Genomic DNA, 17,654 nt, shown 5'->3' with positions numbered 1-17,654 from the left:
TATTACCTTTTTTTGGAAAGGGTAGTGGTAAGCTGATTAAATAGCTGCTTACTTAAGACATCTTACTCCACTGCCATGTAATTTTACTTTGAGAACCTGTCTCAGAGTTGAAGATGATTCAGCATGGGAAAAGAATAGGATCAAAGAGACTTTTCCTTCTAGCAGCCTATGTACCTTGACTCAGAGGTTCCTTCTGGGTTACCGCTTCCAAAAATGTAGTCATTTTTGTTCCCATTAAACTCAGAATTGCTCTTATGAAAAAGCCTTCTGCATTAATGTTGGCTTATAACATCAATAATAACAGTTTCCTCTTTTTTGCCACCATGTCCTCTTCTTTGCTTTAAGGCAATGTGGGAAAAAATTTCCTGCCGCTGCAGAAGGAATTATTTTTTGCTTGTCATAGGAGTAGTTATGTGCTAGAAATGTCTTAAACCAGCCATATACAACCCTGCAGGCCTAAACAGCAAGTAATGCGGCCCCACAAGATTTATACAAAAATAAAGGAAGTTTGTTATTTATATACATTAACCACATTATATTTATATTATGTACTATATAATTTATATGTGGCACAAGACAATTCCCCTTCACTCAATATAGTCCAGGGAAGACAAGTTGGACATGCATGTCCAAGACCATGTCAGCACTATGCCAGCTATTTTATCTTGCATCAAATCCAAGTGCAGTGAGAGTCCCTAAAAGAGGACTTGTCTGGGCTGGAGTATTCCCCCCACCCAAAAAGAGTAGATGGCGACTCTCCTGTGACAACAATATGCACTATTCAACTTCCACTGTTCAGCTATGATGGTTGTTTTTCACTCAAAGCAGTTTTACTTTTAAAACCCATAGGCATTGAAAAATATTTCATCGGCAATTAAAATTGTGTTAGCAAGATTTTTTTTTTAATTAATATTTGCAAGCATGTGAGCTACGAAAATGCGGCAAGACATCAGCCAGCCATTAAAAATTTTTAAATTTCATTTTGTGTGTCATTGGAGTATTCCTTTATATTAAAGAAATAGAAAAGGGCCTTAACATGCTCAGAGGTATTCAGAATCAACTTGTCAACTTGGGACTGTGGAACCCTAACCATACTATGAGGAAGGAGCGCAAAGCTGGTAGACATATAAATACTGCTGAAGTATGGCTCTTAACTTTCCCCAGTAATGGTCATGTACAATAGGTTGGAGCTGTTGCAATTTGAAATTCAGGAACACCATTGGGCCACAGTTTCATGGAATGTAATGTGGAGAGAAAGAGGGCTGCAAGAGATGCATAAATCAATAAGACCACCAAAGGATAAAAAGGTTCCTAATTTTCTCCATATTACGGTATTCTCTATTTGCTTTCCCTGGGCATTGGCAGGTGGGCTTGCAACGCAAGTAAAAATAGTGCAGAGCTTTGATCATGTTACTGCAACTGCTGTCTTAATTATCTGAACTTGTCCCCAACATGCAGATAATGTTGCATCTTGTCTTTTTTGGACAAAGAATTAAGGTGGTCTTCTCCTGGGATCAACTCTTTATTTTAGCTTATAAACCTGGTATTTTCTACAGATCTTTTATAGTAACCAAGTAGTAACCAAGTATCATTTTGTTTAGTGTCTTGAGCTTAGCCAAAGGTTGGCTTGGTGACTAACTGGCTATGAGGGATTAAGCCAGTTTTAATTCTCACAACACAGGTGACATTTTGTTTCTTTCTTTCGTTATTTTTTATCCCATCTTTTTTTTTCTTCAACTCAAAGCAGCATACATACCTTAGTGGTCCAACTTCCTATTTTTCTGACAACAACAACTTTATGGGTTAGGTTGGACTGAGGGAGTGTGACTGACCCAATGTCATCTAGCCTAAATTTCATGCCTAAAAGAGACTAGAAGTCAGGGTTTCTAGGCCAGCATGTTATCTCTACACCAAGCCAGCTGTTAGCTGTAAATACTTGGGAACTCTAACATTACTACTACTACTGCTACCAACAATATATTTAAATGTTTAGCATTAATTGTGCTAGATGAACTATGAGATATTTTTGTGGAAAATGTTTTGGAGGAAATACGATTATCATTTTGTTCTTCTGCTTAGAATTATATAGTAATTAAGATCCTGTTTAATATTTATATGAACTGGGAGAGATCATGCACTGGTTTCAGATGAGACATCAGCAATATGCCAGTGATATGTCATTGTATATTTTACCTTGGGTTAAATGGGGGATGCAGTAGAAGTCTTGATCTGTTGCTGGAAAGCTATCCTGGTCCAAATGGGGAGAAACATGCTCATTTCAAACAAGACTGAGCAGCTATTCATTCAGAAGTCTTCTGATTACATGATTTTATTATCTTTGGCTTTTTATGTGCACACCAATGAAGAGCAGACTCACAATGTGGGGTTTTTCTAGATATAGACTCCTGCCAATTATAGTCAGAGTCCACCAACCCAATTTCAGTGAAGTGGTAGAATGCCTTATTACAGACTCCACTTACTGAAAGATATGATGAGAGGACCCTAAAAGTAGATATTCTCTGAGGATTAGCATTTTGACAGCAGCTTGTTCTGCAAGGTGAGTGACTGCTTTTCCACGTTTTTTTGAATGGTTGGCTGTTCAGGTAATCTAATGGGTGTGGAGTTGCTGGCCCCAGATGTTTGAACTGTTTATTCAAATTTCATTTGTTAGGTTTTATTGGATTTGTTATTATTTACTTTGGCTATGTCACGAGTGCTATTAGTGTGCTACTTAACAGTCCTTCAAAATGAAGATGTTTATAAATTTCATAAGCAAACAAAACAACAAACAAAATAGCAGTACAATTGGAATCAAGGAAAATCATTAAGGTGCAATGGGTAGAATGGTGGATTAGAACCAGAGAAACTGAGATTCAAATTCGGACACTACAAGCCACAAGGAAGTGAGGGAAAAATCTTACCAAATCATAGTTTTGATAGTGCATTCTAATGTTAAAATCTTGTACTCCTAAATTGCATGTTAAAGTGCTTATGAAAAGCACTAGGAAGAGAAAGCTGTTTCAAAGAACCATGATTCATAACAGAATACATCATCTACACTGAACAATTTAACATCGTTTTAAAAATGAACATATAGTATGAGCTCTAAAAGTCCAGTTCTGCCATCTATTTTCTATAAGTTACCTCCCTTATCTACAGGGGTGGGATTCAAATTTTTTAACAACTGGTTCTGTGGGCATGGCTTAGTTGGTGGGTGTGGCTTGGTGGTCATGTGACTGGCTGGGTGTGGCCAATTCAATATCACTCACATTGAGGTGCGCATCTCCTCACCTGGCCTCTCATAACTGTGCGGATGCTCCAAAAGTCATAAGTGGGAAAAGTGGTCATAAGTCACTTTTTTCAGTGCCATTGTAACTTTGAATGGTCACTCCACACAAGCAAAGTACCAGCAAATGAGGAAAATAAACATCCAGAGACGTTCCTACGACAGAAAGTCTAGAACTGTCAAGAATGTAACAGAGAGTGGGTTAACAGAGGGTTAACAGAGAGGCAGTTTCTGTAAGCAACACCAGAATGTTTCCTTCCTGCCTTCCTTACAGGATTAGGCCAGTAATTTCTTCTATCAACTGGTTCTCTGAACTGCTTAGAATGTTAACAACCGGTTCTAGCAAATAGGTGTGAACTGGTAGAATCCCACCTCTGCTTATCGGTCATGCTGTTTGTTTGTTTGTTTGGATTACAATAATGTAGGATCACACCATGATCTCTGGCCATTAGTATATCAGGGAGCTCCAGAATACAATATATTTACAGCCCCCAGAATCTTTAAATGTAAATTGTGTTAACTATTTAATTATTCCATTTATTGTTATGATGTACGTTGAATTCTGTTAAATATAGGCTTTGTCCTGGCTGTGCTCATATTTTAGTCTTATTCTGCAGACCAGCCATGTCATTAATGAGTGAACTACAGCTTGAAGAAAGTTATACATTCCTCCATGATGGTTTCACACTACACAGCAAGTTCCTGGAATTTCTCTGTGGCAGATTGCTCCAACTTTGGCATCCTTCAGATACTTGGATTTCCTGAACAATAGAGACACGGCTGAGAATTCATGGATTGAATTATGGGAGGATTATATTTATGTAGCATTTACAAACAGGGCCACTAGGCTATGGTGTATTGAGGTCCTTATAGAGTTTAGTATCTTTACATGTGCAAGACATCCAGAGAACATCACTTGATCTGCTCTTTTTTAAAAAACTGATTTTCTCAGCTGACATGGCTGGTTTTGTGGTAATCTATTCTTTTGACCAGACCTGGGGGTTAAAGTATATTCTAGGAGTCACCAACACAAGACCTGCCAGGAGCATGAGTGCTGGCAATCACACACTGAAAACCATACCCTGAGTCAAAAAGAACAAGTAGCTGGCCAGAATTCACAAAGAGGGCTTGTAGCTGACATCCTTTCTGGTGCCATATGTAAGTACTGAATATAGAATTTCCACTTGGTTATTTCCTCAGCACTTTGCTATCCCAGCATGAAACATGCTATTAGAAACAGAGTTTATTGCAGCCTTGCAAAAATTTGAGCTGGTGTCAAGTTATAGTAATACGGTGTTCCGGGAACTTCTTGGAGGAACGTTAATGTTTCAGAGAAAACTCCACTGGGAATTCTTCTGTTACTGGATTGAAAGGCAACACTGTGTACAAAGAGCTGAAAGTAAAAAATGGATGGTTGAACCAACTGCTAGGCTTCCCGACTGAAAGAGGTCTGTTTGCTTAAGCAGAGAAAACCTTGGCTTCAAAAGAAAAAAAAGAAGGCTCAGATGCCCATGGCAGTTTTGGCTTATACCCATCACATGAGATAAAGCATAAAAAAGACATTAATTGGTCATGATCTTTTAACAGGAGGAAAAAGTTATGATTCTGGTCAAATCTGGGGGTGAAATATAGTGGTATGTTTGTGTGTCTTGCCCTCTCACTCCCCTAAATTACCTTTTAATAATATTCCTAATTCTGCAACAAACTTTAGCTATAGCATAAAGACTCTTCCAAAGAGAAGAGGACCACAAAGTATCTCTCTGTAACAGAGAAAATGAAATAAAAAAAAAAAACTTCACTATATATTTGCCATTCACCAGTATTAGTTGTTATGGTGCTTCAGGTGAACCTTGACTCCAAGTCTACATGTACAGGTCCATGCAATTTTCTTGATAATATTTTCAGGAATGGTTTCTTCCTAGAGCTGAGAAATAATTACTGGACCGTGGATACTCAGTTCATCCCCTCACTCCTAGCCTAACATCTTTAATCAATGCAGTAAACTGGCTGTCAGTAAGCAATTGTTATATGAATTAAAAATCAGCAGTGATGTTCCTGTTTTGCAATTAGCACATATATGTCTAACCCTCCTACAGATGCAGGTTCTTTTCTATCATTCTACTTCTAGTTTCGTCTGGAACTATATGTATGGCACATTTAAAATTCTCTGCCCCTTGAAATCTGATGAAGATTACTGCTCTCCCATAAAATGAAAGGTTTACTGTGGAATTTGTTGCTAGATTTTTCCTAGCTCAGATGTGAGCCTTCAGGAATAGCAAATAAAGCATCTATCCAATTAGCTATATTGCTGGAGTATATAACTATCAAATTGGGGGAAAAAGTAATATAGGGATCTAATGTAACAACATTGGATGATTTATCTTAATATAATATTTCTACCAACTTGGAACCCCAAAACAAATCAAGTGAGTTAAAAAAGAAATCTCACCATTCTGACGAAAAAGAAAAGAGAAACAAAACAATATTAGCGGCAACCACAGAACCATCAAATATAGAAAATGCAATGTGTAAAGAAATTCTTGACTTCTTTTGTCCTATCCATTTACTGGCAATGAGGCACATATATCTTAGGATGCTTTACCTAATATAGTGAACATCAAGCACACTGATGTTTCAGCATAATTTCTCCTTTAAAAATGAAGTGTTTCTTTAGGATATTTGATGATCTCATGCTCTCAGTTGGTCTCAGATTCATCTTGTAGGTATCCTAATCACAGAAACTTGTTTATATTATACAGCTGACTTCATGGGGGTGAAGAGAGAAAGAGAGAGAAGAAAGTCATGAATCAAGAATAGATATTCCCCTAATTTTCTACTCCAGCAAATTAGGATCAGGCAATAGAATACCTATGGCTGCACTAAAGCATGATAAATGCTTTCAATGCTTCTGAAAGTCTACCTATCCAACTGAGCAGAAGACAGAGCACTGTCCAAAGCATGGAAGAAAGTGGACAATTAGTATTTTTATAGTAAATAGTATGATTGTGAGAGAACAATAGCATGGACAGAATATGAATGAAGAAGAGAAAATGGAAAAGAAAGAAAAATAGGGTGGAAACAGAGGTGGTATTCAGCAGGTTCTGACCAGTTCTGGAGAACTGGTAGCAGAAATTTTGAGTAGCTCAGAGAACCGGCAAACGCCACCTCTGACTGGAGATTTTACAGTCTCCTTCCCCTCCCATGCTCACTAAGCCATGCCTATAGAATCGGTAGTAAACAATTTTAAATCCCAACACTGGGTGAATGATACTGATTTTAAATAAAGAGCACCACTACTCCACACTATTTATCTCTTCTTTTTTGAAAATCTTAAGGGAGAACAAGTATAGGAATACAAAAGACTACCAGATGTTGTTGAATTGTAACTGTCTAATATTAGGCTTGTCATGGTATGTAGATACATGACATTTTAAAATTACTGTATGTAATGTTTGGAGGGCTACATGTGATACATCTATGAAAAAAAACATAGATGGAGAAAAGGAGCTTTATATATTAATCCTGCAGAAAACAGTGGATCTTAACTTGTTGCCAGTTGTGTAGCTAGCAGGCAACAATTAGAATAAAATAGAGTACTTTATTTGGCCAAGTGTGATTAGATACACAAGGAATTTGTTTCTGGTGCAGAAGCTCTCAAAGTACATAGAAAACAACAGAATAATCATTGATAATAATAACACCAATAAGGGGAAAGTAAAGGAGATAATAAGAAAGATAATAATACTACAGCCATACTACATGGATAAATATATATAGATCATACAGCATGTTCTGGGACAATTCAACAAATACAAAAGTTAAATTAATTTTGATGGAACCATGGCCAATAATAATGAAATGAAGAAAAACAACCCAGAAATACAATGCAAATGTGGTCACCAATAATGAAACACTTAATACAGCATTGAATTGTCCCATGGTGAGTTCTCCCACCAGAGAGTTGGCCACAGAAAGCTGTCCTGTGGTGAGTTAGCTGTTGTGAATTGACCATGGCGAGTTGGCTGCAGAGTTGTCCTATATCCCTCAAATGAGGTCAGTGAGCATTGTATTACCTGCAAATTTCAGCACTTTAACGGAGGGATCTTTAGAGATGCAGTCATTGGTATAATCAGAGGAGTAATGGAGGGAGCACAAACCTTTGAGGGGTGCCTGTGCTAGTAATCTGGGTACCAGATGTAATTTTCTCTAGCTTCTCCTGTTCTTCTTATCTGTCAAAAAACTAATAATCTACCTACAAGTATGGACAGGCACAGGGAGCCAAATCAGTTTAGAATGAAGAATTTCTGGAATGATGCTTTGAATGCCAAACTAAAGTCTACAAAAAGGACCTGCACATAGGTCCCTGGGGATTCAAAATGTTGCAACATGTAGTGCATATTGACAACATCATCTGTCAATGTATTTGCTCAGTAGGCAAACTTTTCTGAAACTCATTCATTGACTTCATCAGGATTTCCAGCAGGTTTTTTTTTTAAAAAAATTGCACGTCCCTCAATTTGGATCAATCAAATGCATTGGGTGATGCTTTTAGAATTTTAATTCAGAAGTTATTCTTCCAAACAGATTTTCCGAAATACAGTCTTCCAGCAATATTAGAGTTCTATCTCACCAGTAAGCATGACCAGTGATGTGTGACTTGGATGATGATGGACGTTGTAAAACAACATATCTAAATGGAGCCAAATTTTAAAAAAACAATCTACAGATCCCACTGTTCTTTAATTCCTCAATTTCTGTTTTGATATGCTCTACAGTTATCCTACAAAGTTCTTAAAAATATGGTGATTGTAAAATATTCTTTGCCTTAATAACTATTTGAATAGCCATATATCTAATAACAGAAGAATTCACAGATCAGTAAACCAATTTATTCATGCTGCCACTAGGGAATTAACAATATTACACATATACTGATTGTGATTTCCAGGGAGCTATTATTATTCGCTACTCTGAGAGGAATGAAATAAGGAGTGAAATCTGAATTATTTTAGGTGAGAAAGAGAAAAAAGCTTTAATTCTTACATATGATTTTGGAAATTTTTGCATCATAACATTAAAGACAAATTGGATAACATTGGCAGCTGCAGTCAAATATCAGATGGTGTTCAGATGCCTAGGAAATAAAAAACATATGTGGATCCGGAGTATTATGAGATGCTACTTTTCTCTACAGTCACTCCATCTGATGTACTGGTTAAGCTTGACTGGCAATTCATCATCAAGGTTGTACTGGTTAAGCTTGACTGGCAATTCATCATCAAGGTTAGTTATAAATTCCGATATTCAATGTAGAGTTTTGAGAATTGTTTAAAAATATTTGTACTGCGCTTACTTCAAAACTTCTGGATTTGGTAGACACAGGCTATTCAGAGATACTATCACTAAAAGTGGAGAGAAGTCATATAAGAACAGAGAGAATAAAAAAATAAATAAATCACAACCTGCTTTGCCCCATAGGCATTCTTGATTTATTCACAATTTTCCTCATCACAAGACGTTTCATAGGCTAGATGCCATAAGAAAGAAGCCCCCTTCCAAAATGTCCTGAATCTGTATTTCTGCCATAATGCATCAGGGACAGAAATCGAGAAATCAAAAGAAAAGTTGAGAAATTACTGTAAATGATAGTTCTCTTGCTGGAAAGTGTAGCTGTTTATTTCTGCCAATAGGGAAAGTTTAGGGATAAAATTCAGGAGTGATGAAAAGTACTGATGAGGAAAGGTTTTCATCATAGACATCTCATGACCATGAAGCTACATAAATTGTATTGTATTGACTATCATCCCTGTATTAAATGAAAGTTTAAAAAAGGAAGGAGAGAGTGGGGTGGACAGACAGACAGATAGAGACAGAGACTTGCATTAATAGCACCAGTGTTTTCTGGTGCTTTTATTTTTTAAAATAAAAGAGATTCATAAATAGACATATATAGAGAAGATACAATACTACAGAGCAAAGTATCAGTTTTCAGTATTGTCTTGATAAAGTTATATTTGGATCATATATATATCTAGAAGGCTTTTCCAGGAAATAATGGTGGATGATTTCAGCACAACATTTTGTTAGGTCGCATGGCCACAGCTCAGGAAAAAAATAAAATAAAAGTGATAGGGATTAATATAGAAGAATTTTGGAGTTCAGTGTGGAAGATGGAGAACATCCTCACTCAGTTGGCTTATTAATTGGATTCCTTGTGACTATACGAGTAGCACATTAAACATTTTGCAAAAGCGCCCAAATATGCTCACAACATTCCTGATATGTCCATTGGCAACAGACAAGTGGTTGTCTATCACTTTTTAAAATATGTCTACATTAGTGGACTAATTATATATACATGTAGATAATTAATTGCATATTTAATCTACTATGGCTAAAATTGGCAAAATACTTATATTATTAACCATAATATAAAACAACAGCTTGTAAAACATAGTAAAACACTATGTTCTTATGACTGAATAAGAGAGTTATTCAAGAAAAAAGGAAGAACACAAGCATGTCAAAAAAAAGCCTATATAATTGGCTTCCTTTCCTTGGCAAAATATTCGTGTGTGTGTGTGTGTGTGTGTGTGTGTGTGTGTGTGTGTGTTGTTATTGTTTCAACATGCTTTATTTTTTAACTTTCTGCTTCTCTGTTTTCTGTCTTTCTTCATGTGTTACTAGGGAGTTCACATTATTCCCTTCATATATATGGCATAAAAATGATAAGGAGAATAACATGTACTGTTTACTTTCACTGCTGCATCATCCAATGCATTTGGAAGATATCAGAAGAATTCTATGTACATGTGAATGCATCCTCATTTGACATCCTCGCCTAACTAAGGTATACCTTTCATCCTAACAAGCTTTATACATTCAAGACTATGCATAAAAAAAGTCAGTCTTGCATTTCCATACATGCCAGTTCTCTCTATATATCAATTTGCTGGCTAGGGAATTCTGGGAGTTGAAGTCCAGGCATCTTAAAGTCACCAAGATTAAGGAACTCTGCTCTTTTAGGAATCAAAGCTATCATAATGGCTTCCTATGTTCCATTCTATAATTAAGAAAGCAACATCCTTTAGATCACATAGAACCTGGCATTTGAATTTTTTGAATGTTTATATTTTTTTTCTTTCCTAATTTATCAATGATGTGAGGTAAGAATTTGAGTTGATTTTGCAAATGAGAAAAAGCTGCCTACAGTAAGGCTTATGAGGAAATATGAGATATGTTGCTGTGTTTCTGTTCTTACACGTACAATATACATCCAGTGTAGATAGTTGAATTACACAAGCTCCAGGTATTCTGAATCAGTCCACAACAATAATAACCTCAAATAATAATAACTGTTGGAAGTGACTGTTTTGAAAATTATTTGAAACAAAGGTTTAAAACTTGTGTGTAGCAACCTTTTCAGCAGGAATGGGGAAGAAATAAAGGTTATAAAAATAAAGATTCTGAGATGCCAGGCAAAAACACTGAAATTTCAAAACATTTGGGCATCTCACAGCTTTTGGCCACTAAAAGTTATTTTAAAACATGCTGCTCCCTGTCAGTTTACTATAGCTTCTTAAAGTAGTTCCAGAACTATAGATGTAAGAAGTAAGAAATATATATATTTCTATTCTTTGTTTTTCTTTCCTAGAGCTTGAAAGAAGGTTGTCCAGAATCCAGTGATCAAAAAATTATGGTTTCAGAAGCTACTGAGTGTCATGGCACTTTTTGAAATATAGTAGTTTTTATTAATAGTAAAAGTAACTGTTTTACATACAACATATAGTTTCTGCAACATTATTATGACATTGCCTATATTGTACTTAATCTGAACAATTTTGCTAGAGTCACTAAATCAGGAGTTGTACAATTTCATCTGTGATTTTCCATAGTATTTGATATACATGAAATATGTTTAGTTTTGGATTTGTTTTCATAGCCTGCTCTCTAATGGTTCATTCAGTTCTTTTTATATGTCAAATTTTGATCTGATTTTCCTCCAATGTCATATATAAGTTGATTATGATTATTATATGTCGTATACAGCAATGATAATAAGTGACTGACTGATTGGCTAACAAATAAACTATATACATATACATAAATATATATACATATAGATAAACATATACATACATACATGTTTACTTATTTTATTGCTATGTCACATTTCTATTCATTCCAAACACTCTCTAAAATCACAGCTGTTAACGTTAGATCCATGGAGGCTTAGGAGCCAAATTTGTCTTTACACTTGATTTGCTTTGAGTTACTTCATGCCATTATCCTACAGTTTTAATGCTGTGATTCCAATCTTTGAACGCTGTGAAACATTTAATTTTTTTTAATGATCACTCCCTTGGAGTGTGAATGCTCTATTGTGACACAATGTAGTGTCTTCCTTGCCAAAGGACATATTTCATCCATGTCCCAGGAAACAATTTCTGAGCCATTTAATGGCTATTCACATCTGTGAAAGGGAATGAATCCAGGCTAAAGTATACATCTGGGAAGATGTTATTTGTGCAGTGCTAAAGGATGTGTGCCTTTCAGTGTAATGAAACTTTGGGTAACGAAAAGGCCATTGGAATGACATCATTTGAAAAGTCAGAACTTTATAAACTAAGAGGAAGATATAATGAGTAATTTGGATTGTATTAGCCACACCTTTTTTTTGTTTAGAAAATAAAATAAGCTGTGTAAATAACCTATTCATCACCAAATCTACTGACAGAATTATGATATCCATATTTTCAAACAAAAATAGCTAAGAAATGTATATAACATATGAAAGAAGAAACGTATGAAGAATAGTTGCAGGAATTGGGTTTGGCTAGTCTAGAGAAAAGGATTGGGGGTGATATTACAACGGTATTCTAGTATTTGAGGGGCTGCCACAAAGAAGAGGAGGTCAAGTTATTTTCCAAAGTACCAAAGGACAGGGCAAGAAACAATGGGTGGAAACTAATCAAAGAGGGAAGCAACCTGAAATTAAGGAGAAACTTCCTAACTGTGAGGACAATTAACTAGTGGAACAGCTGTAGGTGCTTCATCACTGGAGGTTTTAAGGAAAAGACTGGACAGACATCCATCTCAAAATGGCATAGGATCTCCTGTTTGAGCAGGGGGTTGGACTAGAAGACCTCTAAGATCCATTCTATTCTGATTAATTAATATATGTAGCTGTGGATTGTTCATGACAAGCCCAATAAAATGAGCATACACCAAGGCTTAGTGGCTATGCTTAGTAGCTATGCACGTACCATTTGTGAATTCTGAATTTCAAACAGTGTAAATTAGGACTTTTAAAGAGAAGACATCCATTGCCAGAATAGATGGGATTGTTGAGTTGTGTAGAATTTTGATGGCAGAAAATGAAAGGTGATATGATGAAACTTGAAGATGTGTCATCCATCTTACATTGGTAAAGACACTATACCAACAGAACTTTTCTACTTAGGTAATGTTTCTACAGCATCATCCAGCTGCCTACTGTAGTTCAATGTAATTTTGATTTATTTGGGGAATGATGGATGAGAAGTTCTGCCTTAATGCTATTGCATCTTATTTGCAATCTATTTTGATAATAAACGACTCATATTCACACATAATTGGACACATTAGTGACACAGTGCATTAAGATGTGTGGGACAACAACTTGCAATGTGATCTGGATTTTTTTTTTTTAAAGGAAATTGATAAAATCCTCTGTATTATTTTCCCCTGGCTGCTCTGAGCAGCCAAATATGTTGATTTTTTTTTTTAAGGAAGGGGATACAAATACCCACCATTCTTTCTGAGGAAAGATTTGTTGAGAACATGGTGCTGGTGTCATCTACAAAATCCAGGAAGAAGTAGTTTCTATTTATTTCCATTTATTCTTGGTAGTTGGGAATGGATCAGAAATGACATTGATTGCTCTTATGGATGTCCTGTGACAGGATTGGTTAGATCTTTTAGTAGTGTCCAACACTATCACCATGTCTTTCCAGGCTGCTGTAAAGATTATCAGAAATCCAGAAATCAATTTCTGCTTAGAAATCCAGAAACAGTAAAGTTTCTGTGTAAAGCTCTCCTGGTTGTGTTTGCCACCTGACTTTTCAAGTGAAGTTGTGAATCTAGGAGCATCCTCAGATTGTCACCTTCAGGATAGTATAATCCCATGTAGACTTCCTGATGGAAATAACCTAGAAGCAACTTCAACAAACAGCAACTCTATCTTTCTGGAACTCAATTGAATTGAAGAAGCAATAATAATAAAGGGAAGAAGCAATATTTTGAAATCCCCTAACATTTTAAAGCTAAAGAAAAAAAGTTATATAATCTTCAATCTTCTCACCATGGAAGATGACGAGTCCTGATTCCATGGAATCCATTTCCCTAAACACATAGCTCCTCATATAAGGAAAATAGCTGTTGTTTTGTCCTGTATACTTTTTTCTCCCTTTTAATATCCCGGCCAGTCTAGCTCCCCAAATTGTAGTTTAATATATGTATCCTTCATTATCCCAGTGATCATCCAACTTCTGAGCTGAACCTAATTCTAAATCTTTTTAACTACAATTTCTATCCCTGCAAAAATGGTATTTAAAAAAAAATCTGAAGTCATCCCAGGAGACTCTTTGTAAAGGACTGCACTAACAGCATGAACTATGCATTTCTACTCATATTGCAAGGTATTGATTATTTTTATTTTATTTGCTTTAGAAAGAACATTGATGCATCCTGGGATATAAGTTTGTGAATGATTGCTTTTCTTAAATATAAAGTGGTTATATCTTTTAGAATGGCCCCACATTCCCTTCACCATCCTTAATATTAATATGACTACATTTCTAGGGACCTAGGATTTTCATTTACAGGAGCCAAGTCTTAACAGTGCTGTAGGGGGAATGAAGGAATCTATATGACAAATCTTGTACTACAAGTTTTTGTGGTTAACCAGGAAACGTGCTATGAGTCAATCCTTTGGAAAGAGTTTAGTAATTAAAGACAAACGCTATGACATAATCATTTACACATAGCAGAAAGATTTTTAGATTAAATCTGCCCTGACCCCATTGCTCAGCAAGTGTTATCTAGTTTTCCAGAGAGTCGCTCATTTATTTACGTTCTAATTTAGTCCACATGTTTTATTATAAACAAGAGTTTGCCTTTGCTCAATGGAACCTGCTCCAGAGTCCAGACCAATTGTTGATAATGAGCTCAGTTGACCTAGATCTGTTCCAGTGAAGAAATCTATAAAATAACAGCTCTGAGAGAAAGCTCTCTCCAACAACTAAACCTGTATTCTTTCTGAAAGTTACTCAGCATGCATTATTCCAGATAAACAAAACTGAAATTAAGCTCTTCTTTTTAATAAGACCAATTGTTTCATCATCTTGTTATATTTTACTGGTCTTTGAACATGAACTTTATGCTTTTAATGGCTGAAAATTTGCTGTTACATCAGAGGCCTAGAAGAAAATAAAGTTGTTTAATCTCAGAATAGTTAAAATGCTAAACATCCAGATAGTTCATAAATCTGGGTTGTTTTGACACATCTGACATAGACTAAAGAGGATATTTTCCAACAATCAAATCTGTTAATAGGAATTGTAGGGGGTTTCTCTGAGATGATTATAAAGCAGGATTTTTAATGGATATAATTTAGAAAACCTAAAATTAGAAGGAACTTTTAAACTTCATTATTGTAACTTTTAAACTCAATGCAGAATAACCCTTACACTCATGGCTGGCCTTTGACAAATATGGTTCATTTGTTATTAAAAATGACATGTTTGATTAACTTCCCTTTTGTCATGCAAGATTTTTCTCCTGTCTTCTCAGAAAACCAACTTTTCAAACACATTCTAGGTTGGCCTGGAATAGAAAAATATTTCATATTCCTGTTTTCTATGCTTGTTCAATCTCAAGGAGATACCTTCACAGGAAGCCTGTAGCTTATCCATTAGTTATCTCATCCCAAATATGATTTGAATAAGAAAATAGAACCCTTTAGTGCTTTGTTTTCATATACAATCCTCACCTGCCTGCCTGATATTACCTTGAAGGTATCCTATCTATTCTGCAAGGTAAATTTTGAATATGAATAAGAGGAGAGAGGAAAAAAATACATGCACTATATATATTGACAGTAATAGTAAGTCTAAGTGCAGCAGTGTATGACTTTTATTTATATTATATTTGTAAGTATTGAAGAATGGAAATTTAGGTGATGAACCCTAAATTTATTCTGCCATGATCTCAGAAACCTTTTTCTGAGACCTTTTCTCAGAAACTGCCAGGCACAAAAGACTAGGTCCATATGCGAAGATCCAGTTAAACCGATTTATTGCTAAAAAGCATATGCATAGGAATCTTCTCAATAGTTGGAATGCTTAGAATTATATAAGAGTCAACAGATTTTTTGGGGGGCGGGATGATTGAACTTAGTCAACTTGTGCCTAGGTAGGAAATCCAGGCTGATCCCTCTTTTAACTCTGCCCCTCATCCATATTCTGCCTCTCCTTCTCCTATGCAAACAGTTTTTTTTTAACCAGATCAGATTCTTTGCTTATGTAAATGCTACTGGCTCTCCTTCCATGGGCTCTATTATATATATCCCTCCTGATCAGAAAATTGAATCTGGGATTTTCTGTGTGAAAAAAGCAAGGCCTCTAATAATGAATTATGTTTCTCCTCATAGCCAAGTACTTGACTTTAGCAACATGTTTGTACAGGATAATTCATCAGCCATGCCAATATATTATTTTTCTTGCTCCAAAAAGAATGCACTTAGTAGACCAAGGAGGATTAGTCAAAGTATAGAATGATGCCTACTTAAAATATTTTCCCCTTTTTCTGATTCCCTCAAGTCAATCTTGATTACTGGCCTAGATAAGTTCATGAAGTTTTCCTGGCAACATTTTGCAGAAGCCGTTTGCCATTGCCTTCTTCTTGGGGCTGAGAGTGATTGGACAAAGTCTCCCAGCTGGCTTTGTGTCTAAGGCAGAACTAGAACTCTTGTAGTTTCTAGTCTGGTGTCTCTGACTATTACACCAAGCAAAGGTAAATATTGGTTCTGAAAAAGTTATACATTACAACTATTGTCTTTCATTTTCAAAAATAGATTCAACTATAGTATAATATTTTTCATTCCACTCAACAGTCAAGCAATAAAAGGGTTTTGACATGGATCATATTAGAAGTGCATTTAAATCCTGCTTCCCCTTCCCAAAGGATCCATGTGGGAATGAACAGAAGCAGTTATCTTCTTCCCTTCCCCAAATAATCTGACTCATTAAAAAAAATGAAGCTGTTAGGTCTTGCTATTCTTGTTTCATAGCAAAAGCATATTTGTGTTTAATGTGGTGTGAGATTTTCCACCAAGCTAATTTCTTCTTTGCAGCATCTCTTACATTGGCCGTCACCTATACAAATATACTGAAATTATGACTCCCTGAAGTATTACAAAGGTTTTGAAGAAAATATTGTGTTGCTTTTAAGTAATATAGGGTTACTTTGCAGAGAAGTAAAAAATCTGGGAACCCTTGGTCTCTTCCCAAGGCCCCTCCCACTTCACATTGCCCCTCCAACCCCAGCCCACCCATCGCAAGCATCCTGACTCTTCCCTCACTGCTCCTCCCAGCTGCCTCACCCTGGCTGATCTGCTGTGTGGGACAATTAGTTGCACATCTCAGCAGTCACTACACATACCAAGTGGTGGACCTTTCCTTCCTATCTGACTCGGTGCACAGAGAGGGTGCTAGGTGGTGCAGGCAGTGGCCTCAGGTGCTGGGCCTTTTCAAAAGACTGCTGTAGGATGTAGTGGTTGCTCTGTGAGGCAACTGGCCAATCAACTCTACCAAGCTTGCCTTCTTGAGGTCGTACACTGTTTTGCCAACCCCAAAAGGGAGGGTACTGGGCTCCATCCTGCCTTGCCATGGCCACCCACTGGCCACTACTGTTCCACCTCCACTATAAATGTAAACGGCCAAATTTTCATTTTTTACACAGACAGAATTTCTTTTTGGCTTATAGAAACAAATTTCATGTTTATTGCTTAAGGCAAATGTCAGTGTCAATGTCTTTTAGTTTCTAGAAGAACAATGCATGTGTGCCAAAATGACTGAAACTAAGGTAACATCAATTAAATTCTCAGTTGTCTTGTTTAAAATATGTATCTGCTTAGGCCTAAATCAAATATATTTTTTACCATTAGCAGTTATTTGGATGCTTATATATAGTGCAATGTAGAGCTTTTCTATTTCTGGCCATATTCATCTTTTCCGTAAATCTGTCAAGACTTAAGATTTACAAGGTAATCAGCTTCAAACAATCTGTAGAGGATGCCCATTGCATCAGGGATTGCCTTTTTGGTTCA

The 17,654-nt window shown here is 36.1% G+C and overlaps 1 long non-coding RNA gene across 1 annotated transcript; it reads left to right on the top strand.

Moving 5' to 3' along the window:
• The first annotated feature begins 1,952 nt into the window (after nt 1-1,952).
• On the top strand, nt 1,953-11,996 carry LOC148127608 (uncharacterized). The gene is made up of 5 exons (XR_015743648.1): nt 1,953-2,557; nt 3,904-4,444; nt 8,481-8,530; nt 9,974-10,136; nt 10,941-11,996. It is a non-coding gene; the product is annotated as an uncharacterized LOC148127608 (long non-coding RNA).
• Nucleotides 11,997-17,654: the final 5,658 nt, after the last annotated feature.

The sequence above is a fragment of the Pseudonaja textilis genome, chromosome 1 (genome assembly GCF_049901715.1).
Source record: "Pseudonaja textilis isolate UNSWEBS1 chromosome 1, rPseTex1.2, whole genome shotgun sequence".
Taxonomy (NCBI): domain Eukaryota; kingdom Metazoa; phylum Chordata; class Lepidosauria; order Squamata; family Elapidae; genus Pseudonaja; species Pseudonaja textilis.
This window is presented reverse-complemented; position numbering and strand designations above follow the sequence as displayed.